Below are 9745 nucleotides of genomic sequence, written 5' to 3' on the forward strand. Positions count from 1 at the left end.
CTGGTCGAATCTCAAAATGGGCAGTCGAACTAGGGGCACTCGAGCTGAAATTCATGCCGAGAACAGCAATCAAGTCCTAGGCTCTAGTCGACTTCCTAGCTGAATGGAGAGAAAACCAAGTACCTACCCCACCATCCATATTAGATCACTGGACCATGTACTTCGACGGCTCACTGAAATTAGGTGGAGGAGAAGCAGGCGTACTTTTCATCTCTCCAAAAGGCGAACAACTCAAATATGTCTTCCAAATTCTCTTCGAAGTATCCAACAACGAAGCAGAATACGAAGCTCTCCTACACGGCCTACGGCTGGCCATCTCACTCGGCATCAAGCGACTACTCGTCTACGGAGACTCTCTCCTCGTGGTCCATCAAGTAAACAAAGAGTGGGATATCAACAAAGAAACCATGGATGCCTACATTGCAGAGATCAGAACACTTGAAAACAAGTTTTCAGGACTGGAAATCCACCACGTTGTCCGCGACAACAATGTGGCAGCTGACGTCCTTTCAAAGCTCGGCTCCGACCGAGCGAAAGTCCCTCCAGGAATCTTCGTCCACGAGCTTCATCACCCCTCAATCAATATTTCCACCCCAATGGAAGTCGACTCAGTTCCTCAAGAAACCAGTCGAGAGGTAATGACGATTGAAGCTAACTGGCGCATCACACTCATCGACCACATCAAGGACAAAGTACTCCCACCGGGAATCAAAAAAGACGACGCAGAAGCAGTACGCATCATGCGTCGTAGCAAGAACTACGTCCTTGTCAACAATAAACTCTATAAGCGAGACGTAGGATCAGGAATCCTCATGTAATGCGTCACAACAGAAGAAGGAAAAAGAATCCTACAAGAAGCCCATGAAGGCACATGTGGAAACCACGCGGCTTCACGCACGTTGGTCGGCAAAGTCTTCAGATTAGGATTCTACTGGCCCACAGCATTATCAGACGCAAAACTACTCGTCAAACGATGCCCTGGATGCCAATACTTCGCCAAACAAAGTCACTTGCCTGCTCACAACTTGATAACCATACCTCCATCATGGCCATTCGCTTGCTGGAGCCTTGACATGATAGGACCACTCCCAATAGCGCTAGGAGGCTTCACACACGTTCTAGTGGCAGTGGAGAAGTTTACCAAATGGATCGAAGTCAAACCAATCAAGAAGATCTCATTAGATCGCGCAGTCGAATTCATCAGTGAAATACTCCACAGATTTGGTTTCCCCAACACAATCATAACCGATCTTGGATCAAACTTTACTTCACAAGAATTCTGGGATTACTGCGAGAACTCCAGCATTAACGTCAAATATGTATCAGTCGCACACCCAAGAGCCAATGGCCAAGTGGAACGCATCAACGGACTGATAATTGACAGCTTAAGGAAAAGGATATTCGATTCTACAAGCAAGAAAGGAGGCAAGTGGCTAGCAGAACTACTAATGGTAATCTGGGGGCTATGCACCCAACCTAGCAAGGCCATAGGACAAACACCTTTCTTCCTGGTGTACGGCTCCGAAGCAATAATGCCGGCAGATGTCATGTGGAAGTCATCTCGACTAGAGATGCATGACTCAGCAGAAGCCGATGGAAGCCGACAGCTAGAACTAGACTCACTCGACGAGATGAGATGCAATGTACTGCTACGATCAACTTGATATCTCCAAAACATGCGAAGATTTCACGATCGCAACATCCAGACAAGATCTTTCAACGTCGGAGACATGGTCCTCCGCAGAATCCAAGATGAGACAGGCCTCCACAAACTCAACTCAAGGTGGGAAGGACCTTTCATCATCACCAAAGTCACAGGACCAGGATCCTATCGACTGATCTAAGCGGACGGACTAGAAGTCCCCAACTCTTGGAACATCGAGCATCTTCGGAAGTTCTACCCATAAGCTCTCAGAGGCCATCTCCTGGATTTCAAATTTCAATAAAGAAACATGGTCCTCCGGAGTTCAATTCAAGCACCCAAGACAGCTTCAGGAGTCGTTACTCCATCGGCTACATCGAATACCAACCTTTCTTTGTTTACTCAAAGTCAAAGGCACGGCGAATCGAGTAGTCGGGGCTAAGGGACATGTGCCTTGCGGCCCTGGAGACAAGTTCTCTACCTTCTTCAGGAGTCGTTACTCCATCAGCTACCTCGAATACCAACCTTTCTTTGTTTACTCAAAGTCAAAGGCACGGCAAATCGAGTAGTCAGGGCTAAGGGACATGTGCCTTGCGGCCCTAGAGACAAGTTCTCTACCTTCTTCAGGAGTCATTACTCCATCAGCTACCTCGAATACCAACCTTTCTTTGTTTACTCAAAGTCAAAGGCACGGCAAATCGAGTAGTCGGGGCTAAGGGACATGTGCCTTGAGGCCCTAGAGACAAGCTCTCTACAACCTCCAGGAGCCATGACTTCACAGACTTCCTCGTCCATGAGACGACAACTATTTCGACTACTTCAGTACTCGATCTTCGGATGGGACAAGCTCCCTATTTCCCAAGAAGACTTTCTCGTCCATGAGACGATGACTATTTCGACTACCTCGGTACTCGGGGTTCGGATGGGACAAGATCTCTATTTCCCAAGAAGACTTCCTCGTCCATGAGACGACGACTCTTTCGACTACCTCGGTACTCGAAGTTCAGATGGGACAAGATCCCTATCTCCCAAGAGGACTTTCTCGTCCATGAGACGATGACCATCGACTACTACGGTACTCGAGCTTCGGACGGGACATCTTCCCTATCTCCTAAAAGGATTCGCACGTCCACGAGACGATTGACTACTACTGTACTTGACCTAAAAAGAGAAGACATCTCAAAAAGAGCTACCCATCCACAAGATGGAAGAGACACAATCTCTACACCCACACAAGATGGGCAATCAAGAAAAGCTCTTACAAAAAGAACTTGTCAACTCATGAATCAGAAAAGTCATATTCACATGGCAAAAAGAAGATACTGTACATCCTACTAATCTATCAACTTTACAATTTGGTCAGCTATAGGCTCAGCCTCCTCTACATACTTGATGAACTGGTCATGTTCACAAGTTGAACACATCTACCGCCAAGGATACCTATCTTGGCCCAAGGCCAGTATGACTTCACAAGACCTAAAGCCTGCGCTACACAATTCCTAGAAGCTTCAGCCTAGTACTCGGCAAACTTCTGAGGAACCTTCCGTAGTCGATCAGCCAAACTACCATCAGATTCGTCAGTGGAACCTACGGACTCGACCACGGCCTGAGCCGCCACCTGAAGCTCCTGCAACTCCTTCTAGTGCTCCTCAGTACCGTCTGCAGCGACAACAAAAGGACGTAAGCACCTGTATGGTCAAAAAGAAAAGCATCATAACTCAAGACAAGAGATCACCTCGGTTATTCTGGATCACCTCCTTCAACATCCTGACCCTCTACTCGAGCGCGGCCTTGTCCTTCTTCAAAGAAGCATTCTCCCCCTCTAGCAGAGTGAGCCTCTGGCGATCTGCTTCAGTGGCCTTCAACTTCTGTGAATTCAAATATGACCGATTGGCCATTTGCTGCAACAACATAGTCAGTCTATAGGCAAATCACTCAAAAGGAAAAAGCACTCAACAATAGTACTTACCACAGAAAACTTGGTGAATTCCCGCACAACAGCTTGGAACTTCTTCATGTTCTCAGCCGTCAACTGCGGATCGTCCTCAAGCTGCTCGCCCTGATAGTATTTAAAGGGAGGAGGCGACGCCCTAATCTCCACCAGTAGACTATCACTCGACTCCCCCTCTTCTTCAACATCCGACGAAGCTCCTACTATCGTACTCACGCAAAACAGCTGAGCAACTGGAAGAGTCTTCGAACCATTATAAGGAGGAATGATGGGCTCACCGACAGGGATCTCCTCTGAAGAATACGACCCCACCCTACCTGTCCTCCTCGAGGACTCCGCCATATCAGGAGCAGCAGCAACAAGAACACCCTCCTCAACCACTTGCCTCTGCTTCGGCACTGGACCAGGACTACAAACAAAAGCAAAGATGTCATGCAACCAGAACTCAAAATAAGACAAAAACAACCCGACGAGCTACCTGGCATTGACACTAGCTCTCCTCTTCCGCACAGCAGTCCTCGGCCTTTTGGGACAACTACCTCCAGCCTCAGCCTCAGGGCTCTCGCCTTGGTCCAAGGACTCGACCGCCTTACCCTTCACATCTTCTGCAAGGGTAGCATCCCCATCAGAATCATCACCCGATAAGCTATCGAACTCAGCAGAATCTGGATGCGAATCGACAAAGGGTCGATGAGCACTTGGAATCTGATGAAATGGGCGAGGCACTTCAAGTAGCGGAGCATCACTCCGGAACACAAGCACATCATTGTACAAGCAAAAGCAACTATGAGCAACAAGCACAAAAAGGAGAAATTGACAAGACAATTTCCAAAAACTACTCGAAGAACCAGAATATTACCAGATTTGGCGGGTGCTTGCGACGATACAACTTAGGGAGTTCCAGCACGGAGTCGACTCCCTCAAAAATGTCATTCAGAATCGCCATAGCCACGTTCAGATGAATTACTCCTGAAGAAAATCGACAAGGATCATCTAGGCCAGGGTACTCGAACCCAGCATGGCAACGCTTTTGCGAAGGCTGGATTTGACTTCCAAGCCAAGAAAAAGCAACCATCGCACTGGTCACCCCATTATTCTTCAGAACAACAATCTGCTGCAACGGTTCCTCCTCTTGAACTCGATTATGTCCATGATAAAACCATTCATGACACCGCTTGGGCGGTCCAAGAAATCTGTCCGGCAGTGATGGCGCATGGTTATCAATATAGAACCACTCAGACCTCCAATCTCCAATCTGGCGACGAGGAGTATATGGAATATACTTCTCCGCCATCTCAGATCGAAGCTCAAGATTGGCTCCACCAACAGTGGCAACATTCGGAAAGTTTGGATAAGGGTTCAAGAAGAACAGACTCTTGAACAAATCAAAGTGTGGGTAGATCCCAAGAAAGGCCTCGCACAGTGTTGACGATGCTTAAGTGCCATTTTCAACCGTCAACTATACTCAATAATTAAGGAAAACTATATGCCTTACTCACATATTTGTATCACTAACCTTGCTCCACCGTTGTTTTTGAGTTTTATACATTTCAGATGAGCAAGAGTAGAATAAGACGAAAACACGCAGCAGACACCATACAACTACGCAGAATATCGCATCCGGCATCACACCCTTACAAAGAGGGCCCACATGTCAGAGGAATGGGGCCTCCACGCAAGATGCACCAGAGGATAAGGATAAGATCCTACGAATCAACCACCCAGCAAAGGATCAGCTCGAATGGCTGATAGGTGGGGTCGGCCGACCCCCTGGGTCGGCCGAACCTAGCCTGCAACGCATCCAGGTGCATCTCGGGGAAGAGTAGCTGCCAAGGCACCTGATCACCTTCCATATGTGCGTTGGCGGGAAACCGACCTCTAGAGCTATAAATAGGGCCTCTCCCCCCCCCTCAAACACACACACACTCTCTCTCTCGTTCCATTCTCTCCAAGAAGGCTCTCCACTCTCTTGCTCTCTTAGCTAGGTAGTGGAGCTAGGCTAGTTCTTCTTTAGCGAGCAAGTCATCCTCGGGGTCGTTGAGCTATCCTCGGCTCCTGGCATGGCTTTGTATCCGATTTGTTAGACTTCTATTCATAATATAGAGATATGCCATGGTTGCTTTGCTATCTTGATAGTTTATCAATCCATGCTTAGTTTGTTCATGAGTTATGCAAAGGTCTTGGTTAGGCCAGATGATTCGGGTACGAATAGAGGTTCGATGTGCTTTCGGGCTTGCTCTAGTGTTTTACTTGTCCATCCGAAGGGTGGGAGACCTAGGGACACTAGAGTAGTGACTTCATACATGAGCGTGGTGCTCGGGTATGCGGGATCCTTCGGATATGACCGTGCTCCACGGTGCGACTGGGGTAGACGACAGGTGGTGACAGTCCTGTCCGTCCGGCGTAACAGTGGTGCTGCGTTTAGCGTACTCCCCGACGTTCGGATTCGGTGTAGGAGTTCATGCAAAGAGGTAACAGAACTAGACATTCTCCAGTATGGGACCTTCTCTCCGTTATCCCATTTTCCTAGCACCTGTAGTCCTAACCATGTCCTAACATAACCCCAGCTTTGGATAGAAGCACTAGGACACCTAACCTAGCCTAAGCTCCCGCTGATTTGACGTAGAGTAGAGTAGTTCCATTGTTTTGTCGTTTCTCTCTTTTGTTCCTTCCTCTTGGAGTGTGGATGTGTGCTGTGTCGCATTACCCTTGCCTATTCTTTATCTGGACTTACCCCTATTAGAGTTTTGCCTATTGCTTGAGGCACAATGTCATGGTTAATGTTAAGTACAATACCTTTGCCGGCGCCGTCCTTTGGGACACAAATCAATGATGATACTCTTACTCTCCGGGTGAAATGCTATAATGGTATATCCATGCGCTTGCGGATCCATCTGTAATCGTATTGATTATACCACGAGAGTGGCACCCCTTGGGTGCAGTTGCTAGGATGGGTTCGGCGCCCTCATTTCTAGTGATTGCACTAAGGACCGCCAACAGGCAATTCTGAGGTTGTTACCAAGGTCATCGCATACCTGGTATCGACTAAAGAAATGCCAACAAGCATTTCTGGCGCCGTTGCCGGGGACGGCATGTGGACAAAGATATTGTTCTGATATTAATATAGGCATTGTACTCAGGATATAGTCTTTACTCTTTCAGGCTAATGTCACTTTATGTCTTCTTTTATTTTTTTGATTTGAAAGAACTTGTGAGAGGGGCACGAACTCGAGTCGTTCCTCCTCTCGCCATCCTCCCGGCACAGGAATCCATTCAGGAAGCACCACTTGTTCATGAGGCTATGGCTAAAAAGACTCTCCGCGAGTTCTCTGTCCCCTCCACCGACAATGTGGCCACTGGCCCCAACATCAACGTCGGGGACGCGAACTTTGAACTCAAATCAAGCCTCATTAACATGGTGCAGGCTAGTCCATTCTGTGGCAAGCCGAACGAGGATGCAAATGCTCATTTGCAGAACTTTCTGGAGCTTTGCGACACTATTGTTATATGGGGTGTCGCTGCCGACGTTGTCAAGCTTCGTCTGTTTCTCTTTTTCCTCCTGAGTAAGGTGAAATAGTGGTTTTATAAGGAAAAGGACATCAACACCTGGGCCAAATGCTCCAAGGCGTTCCTCGCAAAATTCTTCCTGCTGGGCAAAACAAATGTCCTGCGCGGGAAAATATCAAGTTTCTATCAGACGGGGATGGAATCCATCCCAGAAGCTTGGGAGAGGCTGCAGGAGTACATCCTGGCCTATCCTCACCACGGCATAGATGAGTGGCTCATCCTGCAAAGGTTCTATAATGGGCTCACAATGACATCTCGAACCAATATTGACGCTGCTGCTGGAGGAGTCTTCCTCGACCTGACCATAGCCAGAGCAAAAGAATTGGTCGAGAAGATGGTCTCCAATCAGGGGTGGAGTGATGAACGACTCCAGCCCCGAACCAAGGGCATGCATACCGTCAAGGAGACGGATATGATTGCTGCGAAGCTGGACCACCTAATCAAGAAGATGGAGGAAGGGAGCAAACAACCGATCCATGCTCCCATCTACGCCATGGGTTCGCACTTCACGTGCGAAGTCTGTGGCAGTGAAGGACATTCGGGGAATGACTGCCCCAAAACCCGTGAAGACTGCGCCTAGCTCAACAACAATAACAATGGGTATTGTCCACCACAAGGAGGCCAGGGGTGGAACCAGCCACGTCCACCATTTCAAGGAGGTAATAACTATAATTCTTCTTTCAATTTGAATTTCAATTCAAACCAACCTCCCTTAAGAGAACTTGTTCTTGGCCAAGCTAAAATCAATGAAAATATAAATAAAAAGTTGTTGGCCAATGATAAATCCCTCGAAAGTTTAAATGTTAAGCTTGAAACTTCGTCTTCAACGCTTAAAAACCAGTTAAGTTTCAATAAAAAGGTTGAATCTCTTCTTGCTCAAATAGCTGCTTCCATTCCTGTCTCTTAGAATGTTAAAGCGGTGACCACGAGGGGTGGTAAGTCCACTCGTGATCCACCACACCCTAACCATGCGAGAAAAGCACTGGCAACCCAAGAAGAAGAACAACCAACAGATCAAGAAGAAACCAGGGAAACAGAAAAGGGAACGGCTCCACAGGATTACATTGAGACCAGTTTCTTGCCGTTCCCCACCCGTAACAAGAAGGCAACCGTGGATGAGCAGTTCAACCATTTTGTTGAGATGATCCAGAAGATACATGTTAACATCCCTCTACTGGACATCATGTGCGGACCTACGCTCGATATATCAAAGACATCATCAACAACAAACGGCCGCTGCCAACCACAGAGGTTGTCCAGCTCACGGAAGAGTGTAGCGCAGCTATACTCAACCAACCTCTGGAGAAGAAGAAAGATCCAAGATGCCCCACAATCACGTGTTCAATCGGGGCACAACACTTCGGCCGTGCCTTGTGTGACTTAGGAGCAAGTGTCAGCGTGATGCCAAAAGCCGTCTACGACAAGCTAAACTTCACACACCTCACGCCAACCCCAATGCATCTCCAGCTGGCAGACTCCTCGGTATGGTATCCAGAGGGGATTGCAGAAGAAGTACCAGTAAAAGTTAGAGACTACTTCATCCCTGTCGACTTTGTGGTGCTGGACATGGAGATTTCCAAAGATACACCACTTATTCTAGGAAGACCATTCCTAAGCACTACGGGGCACAAATCAATGTTGGAGCTGGAGAAATCTGCTTCAATATCAACGGCAAGGAAGAAAGGTTTCCATTTCAGCCCAAGGTTGAGCAATGCTCTATGATCAAAATCAAGTTTGGGCCAAATCCACGAGGCATACAAGAAGTCGTGGTAACACCACGAAAGAGGAACAACATGGTCAGCCTCGTAAAAGAAGTCATAAAGGAGGGTAAGCATGAAGAGGTGGTAATATCAGCTCAGACTACTCCACAAGACCAACCCTCCTCATCAAGAGTGAAAAAGGCGGGGAAAGAACAGCAATCCGTCACTGCTCCTCCCAGGACGGATGCTCAATCATGATCGGAGAAGAGTCATGCATGTTGGACTTTAAACATAAGTTTTGGGGTTTGATTTCGGGTCAAGTTGTTCATGGCAAGTTTGCACCTCGGTGCAATGGCATTCAAAATCCGACTCTTCATTTGATGCACAAGTGGGTGGCTATCACTCTCTTTCCAAGAGATGATCCACGACCAGTGCGGAACGATGTGTTGATGATATTATATGCCATGGTCAACAAGATCCGAATCTCCCCCGCACAAGCAATGGTTAAGCAATGGCTCACAAATTTTCGGATGATGGGCCCTATTGAATGCACTTCTTTGGTTACCCGCATCGCATCAAACATGAGAATCTTAGATGGGAGCTCCGTTTCTTTCATTGAGGAGCCCCGTGTTATGATCAATGAGGCGTACTTGGTTCAAGGCCACACGCTCAAGAAAGGCCCTGATGACTCCTTGATTTTCTTTTCGCTTGGTTATGCAAATGAAATCCCGTTGCCAAACGCGGGGTATCATTTGTATAACTGCTGTTCGCTAACCATCCCTCTTGTTCCACAAGAGGAGAGCCGCCGGCATAGTGTTTCTGGTCTTCCTGGCAGGGTTACAAGAAGCAGGGCCAGAAGGAAAGAATTTATGCAGCAGCAACCCC

The 9745-nt window shown here is 47.7% G+C and overlaps 1 non-coding gene across 1 annotated transcript; it reads right to left on the minus strand.

Annotated features, from left to right (window-relative positions):
* Positions 1-7260: 7260 nt before the first annotated feature.
* Positions 7261-7364, minus strand: LOC120705389. The gene has a single exon (XR_005687969.1). It is a non-coding gene; the product is annotated as a small nucleolar RNA R71 (small nucleolar RNA).
* Between the last annotated feature and the right edge of the window lie 2381 nt (positions 7365-9745).

Source organism: Panicum virgatum, chromosome 4K (genome assembly GCF_016808335.1).
Source record: "Panicum virgatum strain AP13 chromosome 4K, P.virgatum_v5, whole genome shotgun sequence".
NCBI classification, from domain to species: Eukaryota; Viridiplantae; Streptophyta; class Magnoliopsida; order Poales; family Poaceae; genus Panicum; species Panicum virgatum.